At 38.7% G+C, this 19,227-nt stretch overlaps 1 protein-coding gene across 1 annotated transcript in view; it reads left to right on the top strand.

Annotated features, from left to right (window-relative positions):
- The window catches only part of MAOB (monoamine oxidase B), a 106,325-nt gene that overhangs the window by 51,537 nt on the left and 35,561 nt on the right, over nt 1-19,227 (top strand). The window lies entirely within an intron of this gene.

The raw sequence follows: 19,227 nt of genomic DNA, 5'->3' as shown, positions 1-19,227 counted from the left end.
ATGCATGAAATCTAAAAATATTAAGATAGCCTGCAACAGCACTGTCCAATCAAAATTTAATGTGTGCCTTGATAATTTTAATTTTTCTAGTAGCCATATTAAAAAGTGAAAAAGATGAAATTAATTTTAGTAACACATTTTATTTAACCCAGTATATCCAAAATATTATTTAAACTTGTAATGAACGTAAAACATTATTAATGAAATATTTTACGTTCTTCTTTTGTACTAAGCTTCTAAAATCTGATATGTGATTTCCACTCACAGCACATCTCGATTTGGACCAGGCATACAATTCTTAGTAGCCACTTGTGGCGAGTGGTTACTGTATTGGATAGCACAGGCATAAAAGGTTAGTAGATCCTGCGTATTTTTGCAAACATTTCTAATCCATCTTAAATTTGTTTTAAAAACCCATTCAAAATCTATGTCTAAATCTCACAACAGAGACCCTGCAGTAAATCACAAATCGACTTCATTTATTCTAGCAACGTCAAATTCTGTCATCACAAAGGATCCAGAAGCAAACAATGAGTGAAGTTCCTTATGTGCCTGTTACTTCCTAAGGGCAGGAAAACTTTGAATCACTTTGAAAAAACTATCCTAGGTACACAGAGAGTTGCTATGTCCTGTGATTTTAATGCAATAGGAAGTGAGCAAGCTGGAAGTAATTGAGGTTGACGTGGTCAGAGAGACTACCGTAAGAGAATGCTTTGAACACTTCCAAAAACCTTAAAAGACACTGTTCAATAAATTCAAGGGAATAAATGTATGGAGAGCATAAAGACTTTTCATATAGTGTCATTATTTTAATACATTTGCTCATTTGTCCCTGACTATGACTAATTCAGGAGAAATAATAGAATTGTCCCAAAGTGCTATAAATTGTGATTATCTTAAAATATAGTTAGAGAAGAGTCCAACAAGTAATGAGTTGTAGAGATGATAAGCCTATAGTTCAGTGGAAGATTATTTATTCTTTTCATCTTTTAGCACACGTGCTTCATGCAAAATTTTGAGCAAAAGAATTGCAGAGCGACCTGGAGCATTTTACTGCTGACATTTACTATTTCGCCTTTTTTTAAAGTTGGCAAATGTTAAGGGCAGTTGCTACAGACAGCTTCTAGTCATGTGAAAATCGCGAAAAAAAAATCACAATTCACAGTTACCTATAATTTAGGCTCGCGGGTGAAACCAAATTCATATGTACATGGTGGCTCCTGGAAATTCTGCTCCAAACTCAATTTAATAAAAACAATAGCCAACATCTTCTGAGATTTTGATAGATACAAAGCAGCATTCCAAGCAGTTTATATGTGTTATCTTGCTTAATCCTCAGAAAAGTCTGATGGTTTTTTATTATTTCGCCTTTACAAAGGAGAGCATTGAAGCACAAGGCATTTACACAACTTGGTCAAGATCCCCCAGTTGGTAAGTGATGAAGGGGGTGTTTAACCCTGATCCATCTCACTCCACCATCCTGGGATTTGGCAACTCAGCTTAGGTGCAGGCCAACACAGAGGTTATACTTAAGAGAGGGTGAAATCTCAAGAAAGACAGGGAAAAGGATAAGGGTGCTGAGGACTGAACTGCAGGGCAGGCCCCCAACCCTTCTCCCTTTTCTGCTCAGGTTCTTGCTTCCTAATGCTGATTTTGTGTGTGTGTGTGTGTGTGTTATGCCCTATCACTGATTTTTCTTTTTATCTCCATTTGGACCTCCTGTGACTTACTTGATCTTCCAGTGGAGGACACTTGACATGAATCATCTATTTGGTTAAATCAAGGACTATTGGGAGACATTGAATTCTCTCATTTCATTCTTAATCCAGGCATTTAAAAAAAGTATTAAAGCTGTTCATTATAGTGAGAATGCTGGAACTCTGTGTCACACAAGTTAAACGTAAGAATAGGCAGCCATACACGTTTCTCGGGTTTATTTCATGTTTCCATTGCAAAGTATAAACATAGTAAGATTAGAAGAAGCATTGCTTTCTGTATAACTTTATGCTTAGGCAGAAAGGAGAATATAAAATTACATATTTAAGGATGATCTATGTGGAGTAGATGTTTTGGCAATTGAAAGGGTGTCATTATGATACCTAATAACATTGATCCTTTGGATTAGAAAGGATGAGAGTCCATCTAAAAACAACAGGTTGTTTTTAAGCTGCTACTTCTCTTTATGAGGCCAGGATAGTCATGCTGCTGCTATTTTAGGGACCTCATATTTCTCCCAGATTTGTTCCAGGCATTTCTCCCAGATATCTGTTGACATCTTGTCTATGAATCCAGGCTGGAGCTAAGGTTTCTTGATTTTAGAACCCTGGGAGAAAAAGCAGTAAAAATAAATAATTTAGAAAGATAATGAATAAAATTAAATCCTCATCATGACCTTCAAGTATCTAAATGATATGCCTCAACAACCTCCTGACCCAGCTCACCCTGGTCCAGCCACTCTGCCTTCTAATGTGCCAAGTTTATTCCTTCCCCTTCAGCTATTGCACTTTGAATCAGATTAAAGATGGGTGGCTACACATTCTTTGACAGTCTTCCCATGGAAAGGGAGAGGTGAGTTCCATGCCTCCTCTTTATGAATCTGGGAAGACTCTATCACTGCTTTGACCAGGAGAATATGACAGAAGTTATGCTATTTCAGTTAGGTGGCCCAGGCCTTAAGAAACTGGGAGGTTTCAGTTTTGAAACCTTGAGTTACACCATGTAAGAAGTCCAATACCCTGAGACTGCCATGCCGGAGAAGCCACATGTAGGCACTCTGTTCACCTGTCCCAGCCACATGCAGCCTTCCAACTCTCCTTACAATGGCACTAGACTTGGGAGTGAAGCTGTGTTAGACATCCAGCTCAGCTGAGCCTTTGAATGACTCCAGTCCCATCTGCCATCTGATGCAGCCACATAAGTAAAGTCAAGCAAGAAACTGCCTAGCTGAGTTCAGTTAACCCACATAACTGTGAGAGAAAATAATAGATTGATGCTTTAAGCCATTAAAATGTGGGGTAATTTATTTATGCAGCCATTAATAACCAAAACACACTTGCTATTCCCTCCACTTGGAATGCCCTTTCTTGGGCCTCAACTCAAATATCACCTTCTCAGAGAGGTCAGAGTAGCCTTTCCTACCCCCACTTCTATTCCTAATTTATGCCTTCTCTGCTTTATTATTTTTATAGCACTTATAAATTATATTATGTATATCATATTATACATGTATTTGTTTTTTTACTGTCTTCTCCTGGTAGAATGCAGGTTCCATGAGGCAGATACTTTGGTTGGAATATGTCCCCAAAGTTCATGTGTTGGCAACTTAGTCCCCACTGCAACAGTTTTGAGATGTGGGACCTTTAAGAGGTGATTAAGTAATAAGGGCTCTGCTCTCATTAATTGTTCCCGTTACTGCAGGAGTAGGTTAGTTAATTGTGGGAGTGGGATTGTCATCAGAGAAGTGGACTACTGATAAAAGGATGAGTTTGGCCCCTTTCCTCTCTCTTATAAGTGTGATTTCTTACCATGTGATGCCTTCCACCACGATATGATGCCACAAGAATTCCCTCACCACAAGCCAGCACCTTGATCTTGGACTTTCCAGCCTCTGGAACTAAGAGAAATAAATTTCCTTTCCTTATAAATTACCCAGTGTGTGGTATTCTAAAATAGCAACATAAAATGGACTAAGACAACAGAATTTTTTTTTTTTTTTACATTTTGTCCACTGCTGCATCTCCAGCACTTGGATCAGGATTTGGCAGTTGGTAGGCTTTAGGTAAATGCTTCTTGCATAAGTGATTGAAAGAATGGGTCTCTGTCCCTATGTGAGCCTGTCCCTTTTAGAGCACTTTTGGGCAGACTTTTATTTGGCATCACTCAAGAGAAAATGGAAATGTTTTAGTCACAAGGACTCTAGTCCTACAGGAAAATACGTGCCACCTAGAATGGTGTCAAGTAACCAGAAAGGTTCCCCACCTCAACACTTAACACCACCAGCTCCAACCCAAATTCCACAAATAAAGACTATTTTCTTTGTCCACAGTCAAGTTACAGATAAACTAGTATAGAGAGGCAAACGAAACATACAAAAATCCCTGCCCTTGTGGAGCTTATGTGTTATCTGGGGAGGATATAAACAAACAAATGAAATATATAGAAAAAAATCTGTATGCCTAAAATAGAATTAGAATTAGTCATGTTTGATTTTATAATTGCTTTTCACCTGCAGTGACAAGCACAATCAAGAAATATGGCTAAGTGCAGAATAAAATAATGCTATAAAACATGGATTTACTTAAATGAAGTTAATTCAGATGTAAAAAAAAATCATATATTATGTTCCTTGAAACTTTAAAATATGCAACTTTAACACTCTCGATTCTAATGGCGATAGGAGTTGATTTCCAAGTATATTTTAGAGCTCAAGTTCAGTTAACCAATAACTTGCTGAATTACGCAAAAAGCGTTGGCTTTCAAAACCTATTTTCCCCCATCAGGATTTAGTAATTGTTAGTGAGGGTTTGAACTTTTTAACCAGATATGCTAAATCTCCTAAACACATGTGTAAGTGATGAGTCCTATGGAGAATGAGAGTGTGGGGTTATGTGACAGGGTGGGATCCAATTCCAAATGGGTAGTCAGGGTGGGCCTCACTGAGAAGGTAACATTTCAGCAAAAAACTAAAGAAGATGAGAGAGTAAAAAATGGCTATTTGGGTAAGAGTTCCAGCCAGAGGAATGACAAGTGAAGAATCCCTGAAGCTTGTGTTTACAGCACAGCAAGGAGCCCTCTGTGGCTGGAGTGAAGTAGACAAAGGAGAGCTGGGGTAAGGAAGCAGTAGCTCTCAAAAACCAAAGGAAAAAAAAACCTCTCACCTGTAGGGTTTGCATGTTGTAAATACATAATGGCCGATGTCAAGCTACCAACTTGCAGTCACTGAATGCAAAGTTGGGAAGAGATGAACAGAGTTGGTTCTCATGACCCAGTATGCACAGGCTCCAACACAATATGAGAAGGTCGGAGAGAGAACAGGGCTAGATGGCATAGGGCCTAGTAGGCAATTATAAGAACATTGATGTTTACGCTGGGTGATATGGGAAGCCACTGGAAGGTTTGAAGTAAAGAAGTAGCATGATGTGACTTTCCTTTGTAAAGTACTATTCTGCAGAAACTCCCTCAAGAGCAAATAGATTGTGTGTGTGTGTGTGCATGTGTGTGTGATGTGCACATGGCCACATGTATGTCTGTGTCTATTTCTTCTTCATGGATGGCAATTTACCCCAGCTGCTACTCTGCTTTCTTTGGGGGAAGATACAAAAGAAGAATACAAATCTTTTCTTTCTTTCTTTCTTTCTTTTTTCTTTTCTTTTTTTTTTTTTTTTGAGAGAGTCTCGCTCTGTCGCACCAGCTGGAGTACAGTGGCATGATCTCGGCCACTGCAACCTCCATCTTTGAGGTTCAGGCAATTCTCCTGCCGCAGCCTCCCAAGTAGCTGGGACTACAGGAGCCCACCACCATGCCTGGCTAATTTTTGTATTTTTAGTAGAGACAGAGTTTCACCATGGTGGCCAGGCTGGTCTGGTCTCAAATTCCTGACCTCGGGTGATCCACCTGCCTCCGCATCCCAAAGTGCTGGGATTACAGGTGTGAGCCAACACTCCTAGTCTGTAGTCCCAGTACTTAAATGCCTAAATGAAGAAAGAGGATTGAAGGGCAATCCTCTTTCTTCATTTAGGCATTTAACCCTGAAATTAAAATGACAATATTAATCATGATAATTTTTTTTTTTTTTTTTTTTTTTTCTTTTTTTTGAGACGGAGTTTCGCTCTTGTTACCCAGGCTGGAGTGCAATGGCGCGATCTCGGCTCACCGCAACCTCCGCCTCCTGGGTTCAAGCAATTCTCCTGCCTCAGCCTCCTGAGTAGCTGGGATTACAGGCATGTACCACCATGCCCAGCTAATTTTTTTTTTGTATTTTTAGTAGAGACGGGGTTTCACCATGTTGACCAGGATGGTCTCGATCTCTCGACCTTGTGATCCACCCGCCTCAGCCTCCCAAAGTGCTGGGATTACAGGCTTGAGCCACCGCGCCCGGCTGATAAATTTTAAGACTATGTGGCTCACTCAACCATAGAGCTTTTAATGCAAGTGAAATGCAGCACATGTGTGAAGCTTTAACATATCATCACAATTCGTTCTATGACATCATCTCATCAATTGGTGATGGAAGTATTCTTAGGATCCTGCTATGCTCTCTAGCTTTGAAACTCACAGCATTCTATTCAAACTCATGTATGTATGTGTGAAAAACAGGAGGGTTGTCAGTAGTCATTCAAAAATTTTGAAGAGGAGCACTTTGAAACTACACTTAGACCACCCTGCACCTGCAGTTTTCGTTATCACAGTCATTGTTGAACCCTAATTTAGGTCAGCATAAGTTAGCTAGAACCTCATGGCCTGCTTTGGAATTTAAAGCCATCATATGAGACAATATCCCTGAAAAGAATTTTAGATTTGAAGCTGTACATAAGAATGGTATTGGGGGAAGGGACCTTCTGAATTAAAAGTTTAATTTTTGGTGGGTCCAAATGGTACAGATCAAAGAAAGAGAAAATACTAGTACAGTGACAGAATTCCTGAGCACAAATACATGGCCTTGAACATGGAAAAGGTGAAATAGCTGAACGTAATGTCAAGAAGGAGAAAGAGACAGATGCTTACAAATTTAACAGAAGCCATGAACTATTATATAATGTATCCTAAAGAGTTTCTCTCCCAGCTATGAAAGAAACAGCCTTGCCTCAGCGGTCTTTTGCTAATATCTTCTAGCAGCCCAAAGATATGTGGGCATTGTCTTATCAAAGCTCCTCTGAGCCTTGAACAATATGTGTGACTATGTGTATTTTCTTGGAGAAGTTGAAAGATATAACAATACATGCATCTGTAGGTCGGCATGGTGGCTCACATCTGTAATCCCAGCACTTTGGGAGGCCCAGGAGGGCAGATCACCTGAGGTTAGGAGTTCGAGGTTAGCCTGGCCTACATGGTGAAACTTCATTTCTAATGAAAATACAAAAATTAGCTGCACTTGGTGGCGCATATCTGTAATCCCAGCTACTTGGGAAGCTGAGGCAGGAGAATCGCTTGGACCCGGAAGGTGGAGGTTGCAGTGAGCTGAAATTATACTGCACTCCAGCATGGGTGACAGAGTAAGACTCGGTCTCAAAAAAAAATAAAATAAAATAAAATAAAAATAAAATAAAATAAAATAAAATAAAATAAAATAAAAAGGCATGTTATAATATAGATACTGAGATAATAGGCTTACAACCCAGTGGGGCCTGGATTTGAATTCTGAAACCACTACTTACTGGCTGTGTGATCTGAGGCAAGGCTCCTAACCTCTCTGTACCTCTGTTTCTTAACCTAAAAAATGAAAATAATACTACTTTGCTTATAGGGTTGTTGAGGGAGATAAATGAAATAATTGTATGAAATCTTTAAAAGGATTTTAGTAAGCAACAAATGTAAAAAAGTTATTAGCCATGGTGATGATGATGATGGTGATGGTGGTAATGATGATGGTGATACTGGTGGTGGTGGCGGTAGTGGTGATGATGATGGTAATTATGATACTTACCTGTCACTATCCTTATTTCTCATACCCACTTTCCTTTTGCTCATGACTTCTCCTTTGAAATGGCTTTTCAAAAAGCATATGGGTGTCAATTCAAAGTACCTCTTAGGTGAGTTTCTTTGAAAACTTTTTCTTCCTGAAAGTAATTGTGTCAAATAAACAGATGCCTCTTTGATATTCTTTTCATCTCAGTCTAGTTGGTAAAGTTTGAATTCTCTTAAAGTGTCTCCAGGATGTATTCCATGTAAATTTCATAAGTAGCTTTTTGGCCAAACTGGCCTCTTCCTCCATCTGAATCTCACTTCAGGTTTCTCCTGCTGTGTCATCTCTCGACTAGCCTCCAGAATACTCTTCTAATCAGAATCTTCCCGGCATCCTTCTTATTCCCTCAACAAGTGAATCTCCTTTAAATCAACACAAATTTCAACACTAGGGATTAATTTTCATAGCCACAGAGCTCCTTTTGGGACCAAGGAAAGCTTTCTATTTGTGCATAAAGTATCCTTTGATTTATTTTAAAGTGGAGTTCTTATTTCAATGCATTTACTTTCTTTGGAGAAATATTCTGACTCATCTAAGTGAATCATAATTTTGGTTTGTATCACTAGAGAAAATGAATACTTCTCTCAAACAATTTATGGAGTGAAAAGTTGGTACCTGCACCAGCATTCATCAGAGGCTGACTTTGGTGTTGGATGAGTTATTCAATGGAGAAGGGAAAACATGTTGTGCTTGGATAAATTAAAGGATATGAATTTCTGTATCATAAGGCTCTCTCTGTAGAGAAAGACATGCTAATTCTGGAGTCACAGACTTCTGTTGCACTCCTGGAGCTTCAATAACTTTTCTATGGACCTTGGGCATGTAATTTAATGCTTCTTAGAAGCTTCAATTCCTAGCTTGTAAAGTGGGATTATTAGTTTCTAACCTCCAAGAGTTCCCTTGAAAATTAAATATGATAATATATGAAATGACTTTATAAATATCAGATAAGTTTATCATGTTTAAGATATTATGTGATAGAGAAACTCTTTAGGAAGGAATTTTTGACAATTTGCTTTTTAGACACCATTTTCCTCAACTTAGATAATCACACGTCCTCAGATTTCAAAAGGATAATCTAATAACCCAAGATAATAATTGACATTTAAGGAAGAACTTGCTTTGAGAAAAATCATTTATTTTAGAAGTCAGTTTCTCCCTCCCTCTCTCACCCCATCCCTCCTTGTATATTGTACTAAGGCATGTACCCAGGTTATCAAGAACTTTTCCATCTTCTCATTACTCTGTACATTTCAGAGGCATCAAAAGCATTCGGATAATATCTTTGAAAGGCAAGGGGCACACCTGTCATCCGGCACCTGTGACCCCAGCGAGGCTACAGCTGGGATAGGAAAGTGGTGCAGTTGTTTTGGATTAGCTGATCTGCTCTCTGAGGCTGGACTTCAGGGTCCAGTCCTGGAGATTCAGAGAGGGCTTGCTGGAAAATGCGATTAAACGAGTACCTTCCATGACAAGGAGGTGCTGGGGCAAGCATTTGGGAATGGATTTTTGTGCTGGTAAATCCCAGCATGCCCATTCAAAGTGGGCAAAGGATATGAAGAGACACTTTTCAAAAGAAGACATATATGAGGCCAACAAACATATGAAAAATGCTCATCATCATTGGTCATTAGAGAAATGCAAATCAAAACTATCAGATATTTATTTATTCCTCAAAGATTTATTGAATGAGTACTGTCCTAGGTACTGGGAATATGACAGTGAAAAAGACAAGATTTCTACCTTTGTGGGGATTACATTCCAGCATGGAGAAGCACTATATATGAATAAATGCACCACATAGTCTCAGTTGCTATGAAGAATAATAAAAGGTTGACAGGAAAAGCATCTCTGAGGAAGTGACACTTGAATAGTGCCTTGTGAATATCTGGCAGATGAATGTTCCTGAAAGGGAATGACAGGTGCAAAGGCCCTCAGGAAGGGATAAGTTTGTGTGTCTAAAGAACAGCAAGGAGGCAATGAACAAAGGGAGAGAGTGGTAGATGGGGAAAGATAAGTACAAAAGCCATGTTGCCCATGGTAAGGACTTTAGAGTTTCTGTAAGCACGACAAAAAATCATTAGAAGAATTTTCTCAAAGGAGTGACATGTTCTGAATTATAACTTACAAAACACACTCTGACTGCTGGGAGATTCTGGGGGCCAAAGGTGGAAGCAGAGAGAGAATTTAGGAAGTTAATGCAGTAATAAAAGTTAGAGCTGATAGTGGCTTGGAGCAGGGAGGTAACAGTCAAGGAGATGAGAAGTGGTTGGATTCTAGATATATTTTGAATGTGGAACTGGCAGTTTTGATGGCTGATTACATATGAGATAGGAGAAAAAGAAGTCAAGCAATGAAATTCTATGCAGCTGATTTTGGGCAATCTGGGGTTTACAGATGAATGGATTATTATTGTCTAGCAGTAAAAGTGATGGTTGGGGAGTGGGGGATACAGAGAAGAGTAGAAGGAGTCAGTGAAATTCTCCAGACTCCCCAAAGAATCATTTTGGTCAGTAGTTAAAACAGAGATACGAGAGAGAGAGAGAGGGAAGGAGGGAGAGAGAGAGAAAGAGAGGGAGAAAGGAGGAGGAAGAGGAGGAGGAGGAGAAGGAGGAGGAGGAGGAGAAGGAGGAGAAGGAAGAGGAGGAGGAGGAGGAGAAGAAGAAGAAGAAGAAGGAGGAGAAGAAGAAGAAGAAGAAGGAGGAGAAGAAGAAGAAGAAGAAGAAGAAGAAGAAGAAGAAGAAGAAGAAGAAGAAGAAGAAGAAGAGGAAAATAAGGAGGAGGAGGAATAAGAAGAGGAAAAAAAAGAAGGAGGAAGAGGAGGAAGAAGAGGAGGAGAAACAAGAAGGAGAAGAAATAACTTCTGGGAGGAAGAAATGCTACACTAGATCTCAGGCTCTTGTTGATGAACATTGCAGATGGCATTGGAAGCTGCTGAAGCTCATCTGCTAAAGAAAAAAATGTCTTTTGCTGGAAGGAATCAAACATAGGATCAGTACATTCTGGATTCTGGGAAATGTGGATCTCTTTCCTCAGGGAAGCCTAGCAACCACCAGCCTGGCACAGCACATCAGCAATGCCTATGTTACCTATTACAGTGACTATTCCAAATCCAATGCCACTGGAATCCAAAAAGGAACTCGATTTTTAAACCCCTTCCTCTTATTTCTCTCTCAGAAGGAGTCAATCACCCACAGCAAGTGTGGACATTGAACATCCCTTTCCGGGAAATTTACCTTGTTTAGATATATGGATGTATTTACAGTGCATCAGGTTGGTTAGGAAACTTTTCTCCATAACAATAGAGCAGTGCAGGCTGCAGCAAGTTGAAAGCTGAAGTCTCTTTCTAGTCAAGTAGTTAATGAATCTACTGTATATGTCCGTATATTACAACATTCCATGGCTCCTTTGCTGGCTGCTAACCTTCCTCATCCTGAACTCAGAAGTTATATCAATCATTCATTTACTTACAGCTTCATTGAGATCAATTCACATACCATATAGTTCATCATTTTAAGCGTACAGTTAAATGAAGTTTTAGTCTCTTCTGAGTATGTACATTTTTGTTGATGTGTAACATACATATAGAAAAGGGGACAAAGCATAAATGAACAGTTGATGAATTTTTAAAATGAACATATTCATAAAACCAGCTTTCATCTTGCTACAGCCCCCAGAGGCCTCCTCATGTTCCCTTACTGGCATTACCCATTCCCAAGGATAACCAGTACCCTGACTTTTATCAACATAGATTAATTTTGCCTGTTTTAAAACTTTATAAAAATGAAATCCTATAGCATGTAGTCTTTGTGTCCAGCTGCTTTTGTAAATTTTTGCTGTGAAATTCACTCATGCTATTAGGAGTATTTGTAGATGATTTATTCCCCTTGCTGTATCATGTACCATTAAAGAACTATAATTCTCTTTTTTGTCCATATTGCTATTGATGGATAGCTGTATAGTGTGCCATTAAGGAACTATAATTCATTTTTTGACCATATTGCTATTGATGGATATTTAACATTTTCATATATGGATATTTAACATTTTCATGTTTGGAGAACATTTTCTGGGACATATACCTAGAAATGGGTCATAGTAATGTGTATACGCAGCTTTAGTAGATACTTCCAGTTTTCTGAAGAGGAATATACTACATTACATTCCCATTAGCAAGGTATGAGAGTTTTGGTTGCTTCTTTACTTTACTCACACTTGGTATTGTCATCAGGCTTTCTCAACCTCATCTTCCTGGGCTCTGGCAAGAGGGTCCCTGAGTAAGCTTCAGGTACCTTCTCCTGGTGTTATATTATCTGTATGTATGCACTCTGCTGGAGACACTCCATGATTTGCAATACATTTTCAGAGGGGCCCTTGTTCCAGAAAAGGGCAAAAACCAACACTTCCAGTTTTCAGCTTTCTTATAATCTCTAATACTGTGGTGAAACATTATTTTATTTGGGCCAAGATTTCTCCTGGAAAAGCTGATACTGCTGTGTAGCTGTCTCTATTTTTGAAAAGCACATTATTCAAGGCCAGAGCACTCTGGACTTTTGCTAGTGCCGGTGTGCATGTTGAGCAACATGTTAGAGATATCCAAAAATTACATGACCTAAATAAAGGGGTGATATTTATTGAGATACTTTAGATGCCTGTGCTATTTGATCAAATAAACACTTATGCGTTTACAAATTGAAAGAGTGAGAAAGTTGGCACAGAAAAACAGATTTTAGTCATGGGCATTATTCTGCTTTGGAAACAACCTCTTGGCATGATGGCATGTCCTGATGGTTAGAAATGTGATACAGCTGGAAACAGCTGATACAAGCAGCAAAAAATTAAGCTCACGAAACCCTGCATCCTTCTGAACACACCCTTATTCTTTGAGGTCAATATATGGACGAATTTTGGAGACTCTATCTATCTGTCTATCCATTCACTCATCCATCCATTTCCATCCTTACATTTGTCCATCCAAGCATCCATTCATCCATCCAACCATACCATGCTTGTCAAACACCAATTCAATATATAATATTCTTAAGCATTATGGGACGATACAAATGATTTTCTTTTCTAATATAGCTGGAGAGAGAAGACATACCTACATGGAATATCTAGAGAATACAGTACTATAAAGATAACATGGGCAAGTACAAGTTAAGATGGTAGGGACTCAACATGGAGTGAACTTGATGTGCAGAGCACTGATGGGTGGTGAGGTGAAGCTTGGAAGGCTTCTTGAAGAAGGCAGTCTTGAGCTGTGCAAAGAAAGTTGTTTATACTTTGCACTGATGGATATTAGAAGATAAAAAGCCTTTGAGGAAAAGATGCAGTGATGATGCACTGATGAGGATAGCCTGCTGACATCAGGGGAAGTGCTTGACCAGAGTACAGAGGCAGCCACCTTCTTCTTGGAAGGTACTTTCTTCTTGGCAGTCACGTTCTTCTGGCAACCTTGAGAACCAGGCATAGGAGCTTGAATTTGTTCCAGTGAACAAGGGGACAGTCCATTTGGAGAAGAGCTAGGATGAGGCTGCCCCCTTTTGGTTCTTTGTGCAGTCCATTCATGCTTCCATCTGAAGACACTTGCTAGGGCCTCTGCCTTCCTGGAGCATTCTCCCCTCCAGATATTCACATGATTTCCCCCCTCACCTCTTTCATCTCTTCATTCAACTGTCACCTTCTCCTTGAGGTCTTCCTTAACATCACTTTAATTAAAATTGCAACCAACCTCCAACTGCCAACACTTCCTCTTTGCCTTCCCTACTACTTCGTCTTCATAGCACTTTTTGCCTTCTAATTTACTACTACATGATTTTCTTATTTATTTTGTGTAGTGTGTGTTTTGTTAGGGTTTCTTTTTTTGTTTGTTTAAAACTACTCAAATATAAGCTCCCAGGGGAGCAAAGACTTTTATCTGTTTTAGCTCCCATGCCCAGAACAGTGCCGGGCACACAGGAGGCACTCAAGAAATATTTGTTGAATATATGAAGGAATTGATGTGACAGCCATTCAAGGATGGACTGGACTAGGCCTTGAGTGGGAACAGGAGGAGCAGCCACAAAAATGATCTGGCTGATCACTGAGCCCATCACTAGCTTCTATCCAGTTTGCAAAAATCTCAAGTGGTTACCTTATCTAAATGCCTTCCAGAGACCATCTTTGGACCAAATGAGAAGTGGTTCATAGAGCAGAGACCTGACAAGAGCTTGAACTCTATTTCTCATGTGCAATTTATTGTATGTCACTTATGCTGCAATAAAGCTGTTTAAGAACAAAGAACTTGAACTCTACATACACACAGCTGAGGCTAAGTTCATTTTCTGCAGTATGCAACTGTGTGACCTTGGACAAGTTACTCAATCCTCTGTGTTGCGAAACTGATCTGCAAGATGAAACTATCAGCAGCTTATTCAGTGGGTTGTTGTGAGGATTAAGTGAGTTAACTTAAACCTATTAGCCCAGTGTCTGAAAAATGGTGTTCAATCATTATAATTAAAAGGAAAGGCTGGGAAGCTTCATGATCAAGAGCATTGGACTTTGAATGTCTGAATTTAAATCCTGCTGCCACCTACTAGTTGTGAAATTTTAGGCAAAATATAATTATTTCATCTCTGTATGCTTCAGTTTCTTCATCTGAAAAGGACAAGATGGTTCCTATCTCATAAGGTCACTGTGAAGACTGAGTCAATATATATGAAATGCACAGAACAGGGCCTGAACAGAGTAAGCACTCAATACTACTTGTTGTCATTATTGCTTCTTCTTATTCTGGGAGGCCTTTACCTGGTTTCTCAGCCACTACCACTTCTGTCTTCACTATTTCTTTCTATGGACAATCCCAGACCTTTTGCATGCTATGGTGCTGCTGAAAGATTCCAAAAATGTAACGTTGCCATTTTCTGCACCTCGCTCCAGTTTCATCCATGCGATAGTGCAATCAGAAGACAGTGTCAGTGCCAATTCTGGGTGCTTAGAAATTTTAGCAAGCAATTCTATAGGAAAAGAATCTAACTATTTGATCAAAAAAATGGGGAAAAATTTTAATAGACATTTCTCAAAAGAAGACATCCAAATGGAAAATAGACATGTTCAAACCTGCTCAACGTCATTGAATATCAGAGAAATGCAGATCAAAACTACAATAAAATAGCATCTCACCCCAGTAAAAATGGCACATATCCAAAAGGCAGGTAATAACAAAAGCTGGCAAGGATGTAGAGAAAAGGGAGTATTTGCACACTGTTGGTGGGAATGTAAAGTAGTACAAGCACTATGGAGAGCAGTTTGGAAGTTCCTCAGAACACTAAAGATGGAGCTACCATATGATCCAGTAATCCCTCTGCTGGATATGTACCCAAAAGAAAGGAAATCAGCATATCATGTCTCTAGAACATAGGTCAGGAGGAGAGCAGGATGTGTAGAACATTAATGCTGACAATAGTAATGGACGTGTCACCCAGCCAGCCTGTTTCTAAGAGCCACTGATTCATTAGGTGACAATTATAGAACGTGGAGTTCAAACGTTTTAACTGAACATACAGGCTCCAAACTGAAGCCATGTGAGAATCAGTTTGGTTACTGTTTTTCAGAAAGTCTGCTTTAAAAAGTCAAAAAATAAATCTACATGCCAGGAATTCTGATGCTAGGAATTCATCCAAAGGAGATTTATCAAAAGTGTGGTCATGGATTTATGAGTAAGAAGGGTTGTATAAATGATAGTACACTCATAATGATGACAAAACCATTAGCAATATCCATTTAGTGCATGCACCTGTGTACCATGTATAATCTCCATTATTCCTACAGTACACCCAAGATAGTATCATGATTCCAATTCTAATGATAAGAGAACTGAAGCTTACAAATATCGGGCAATTTGCCTGTAGTCATACAGTTATTATTTTGAAGAGCCAGTTCAACTCAGTTCTGTTGGTCTCTTAAAATCCATCTTGAAATCCTTCTCATTAGATTCTAGTACAGAGCCTCTAACATTTTTACATTCTTAAAAATTATGGAGAATTCCAAGTAACTTTTATTTTTGTGGCTTTATCTCTCTCTACTTGCCATATTATAAATTGAAATTGAGAATCCTAAAAATATTTATTGACATAAGTTAATTACTTAAAATAAAAATAATAACCCTACTATAAGTAAAAATATATATATTTTTATTTAAAAAACTGTGTTTTAAAACAAATAAAATGAGTGAGTGGCATTAATGTACATTTTGCATATCTTGTACACATCTGGCTTGATAGAAGACAGTGACCATGGCGGATACTGTGAATCAAATTGAACTTCCAATAGCTTCCACTCATGAGCTATGAGAGTCCAATCTAGTCGTTTAAATTTATCTGAGCTTTCTTTTCTTTTTTTTAAATTGTATTTTAGGTTTTGGAGTACATGTGAAGAACATGCAAGATTGTTGCATAGGTACACACATGGCAATGTGATTTGCTGTCTTCTTCCCCATCACCTATATCTGGCATTTCTCCCCATGCTCTCTCTCCCCAACTCCCCACCCCCTACTGTTACTCCCCCATTTCCCCCCAACAGACCCCAGTTTGTAGTGCTCCCCTCCCCATGTCCTAGGCATACAAATATTATAATTACAATAGTAGCAGCTGCAGTAATAATATTGATTGAGAACTTACAACATGCCAGCCACTGTTCAAAGTGACTTACATGTATGAACACACTTCATCTTTCTAACATGCCTCCAAGATAGTTACTATGATCACATTTCACTGGTGAGTTAATTGAAACACAGAGAGGTTAAACAACTTAACAGAGCTAGTGAGTGACAGACTGTGACTCAACCCAGGGAGACTGGCTCCAGAGCCCATGCTCTTGCAGTGCACGGCCCAATGAATGACATAGAATAGTACAGGCATGAAACTGGTGCAGTGGAGTTTAGCGGCAGATGAAAGAGAAACAAAAAGCTCTGGGACACTGAGAAGACCACCTAGCCCAACTATTTATAATAATCTGGGCATACTTTCTGGAAGTATAATCTGGGTATACTTTCTGGAAGAAGATGATGGAGTCAATAGATGTTGAATTACAAAGACTGCTATCTGGGGCCTGGAAGATTACACAACTGTCATACTCTGTGCCAGTTAGCTTAGGAGAAGCAGAGCTAGAATGAGGATTGACTTTTCCTTTGTGAAGAATGATCCCTGGATCAATCCACAGGTTTCTGCTGAGCAAGTACTATGTATTGAACTCTGATGGAGAAAGGATAAGTGGAGGTTTTCAGGTCAGCATGCAAGTTGTATGGAACATGAATTATTTCCCAATAAAGCTGATTGTAAAACAAAGCCAGCATGCACTCAACAGCCAGAAGTTGCTTCTAAATACCATTCTCTTGATAAAAGGAAAGGCTTCTTGGACAAATGACAGATTTAGGACTTGGACAGAGAAAACAGAAGATGAGTCTGGAGAATCCTCTAGTACCAGAAATGAAAAAAATGCTCAACCGACAAAAGGATGAAGGTATGTCAAAGGGACACAGGCGTTGACCTGAAGGAGTGCTCAGAGGTAGAATAAGTGACAAATAATATAGTATTAGATTATAATACAAGTTATAAAATACATATATATATATATATGTCCACTGTTATAAATAAATGATCAAATAGGTGAATCAAAGGTGGGAAAGAGGAAAATCTTCCTTAGAAAATAATTCAAAAAATGTGTGGGGATTCTACTTCTCTAGGAAGTGGAGGTTAGCTCCCACCATCCCCTCTTGAGGATAGTCTAAACTTAATGACTCTTTTCCAAAGAACAGAGCATGGAAGATGGTGAATAGCAGCTCTACAGTGGAGAGACCTGACAGACACCACCTTAACCAAGGAATCAAGGTTAGCATCATCCGTGATAAGTCATATTGATATCACGTGCCCTTTGAGGTGACATGATGACAAGAGCACTTGATCTTTGTGGTAGTTTTCCCCAAAATTCATAGTCCCAATCTAAAAATGAAAAAAATAACTTCAGACAGATCCAGATTGAGGGATATTCTACCAGATACCTGACCAGTATTCTTCAAACTTCTGGGGTTATGAAAAATGAGGGACGGCTGAGAAACTATCACAGAGCATAGGAGACTAAGAAGACAGGACAACTAAGTGAAATGTGATGTCCTGGATGGGACAGAAAAAGGATATCTGGTGGATATGTGCATAAAATCCAAATAAAATCTGAAGTTTAGTGTATAGTGATGTACCCATGTCAATCTCCTGGTCTTGGTAATCAATGTACCATGTAATTTAAGATGCTAACATTAGAGAACTTTAGTTGAAAGGTATATAGGAACTTTCTGCACTATCTTTGCAACTTTTTTTGTGAAACAACCATTACTTAAAATAGAAATCATATTTAAAACATAAAGCATAAAAGAAAGTCAGCAAGTGTCAGTATGCTGATCAACTACAACTTCCATGCACTGCTGTTGGTAATGTAAAGCACTGTAACACCTGTGGAAAACTATTAAACTTAAAAAGTTAAACCTATACCCACCATGTGACTCAGCCATTCCACTACTAGGCATTTAGCCAAGAAAAGAACAAACATATGTACATAAAAAGACCTGTACATGAATGTTCATAGCAGTTTGGTTCACAATGGATCAAAACTAGAAATAGTTATTAACAGGTCAAACAAACCATGGAACATCCATACAATGGACTATTATTTAGCAATAATAAGGGACAAATGGAAACTTGGACAAATATCAGAAATATCAGGCTGAGCAAAAGATGCCAGATACAAAGGTGTACGTATTGTATTAATCCATATAAAAAATTTTAAAACATCACGGTCAGGAATAGGGAAGGGACAGCAGGGGGTGGGGAGATGGGGAGAGATAGCATGGGGAGAAATGCCAGATATAGGTGATGGGGAAGAAGGCGGCAACTCACACTGCCACGAGTGTATCTATGCAACAATCTTGCATGTTCTTCACATGTACCCCAAAACCTAAAATGCAATAAATAAATAAATAAAAATTTTTAAAACAGGCAAAAACAATCTATAGTGACAGAAAACAGAACAGTGGTTGCCCAGGTCCAGAAAAGGGAAAGGGATTGTCTAGGAAGCAGAAAGAGGGAAGTTTCTGGAGTGATGGAAATGTTTTATATCTTGATTGGAGTGGTAGTTACATAGGTGTATACATGTGTCGAAACTCCCCAAATTGCATGTTAAATTATTTAATGTGGGTACATTGTTGAGGAGATATTGATCCAAGGAAACAAAATTTTAGTTAGATAGGAGAAATAAGTTCAAGAGATCTATTGTACAACACAGTAACTATAGTTAAAAACAATGTATTGTACTCTTGAAAACTGCTAAGAGAATAGATTTCACATGTTCTCACCTCGCAAAATGATAGGTATGTAAGGTAATGCATATGTTAATTAGCTCAATTTAGCCATTCCATGGGGTATACATATTTCAAAATATTATCCTGTGCATTATAAATTTATACAGTTTAAATGCAGGTTAAAATTGAAAAAATAACTTTTAACTATAAAAAACAA

The sequence above is a fragment of the Saimiri boliviensis genome, chromosome X, assembly GCF_048565385.1.
Source record: "Saimiri boliviensis isolate mSaiBol1 chromosome X, mSaiBol1.pri, whole genome shotgun sequence".
NCBI classification, from domain to species: Eukaryota; Metazoa; Chordata; class Mammalia; order Primates; family Cebidae; genus Saimiri; species Saimiri boliviensis.
The sequence above is the reverse complement of the archived record's forward strand: the minus strand, read 5'-3'. Positions and strand labels throughout refer to the sequence as shown.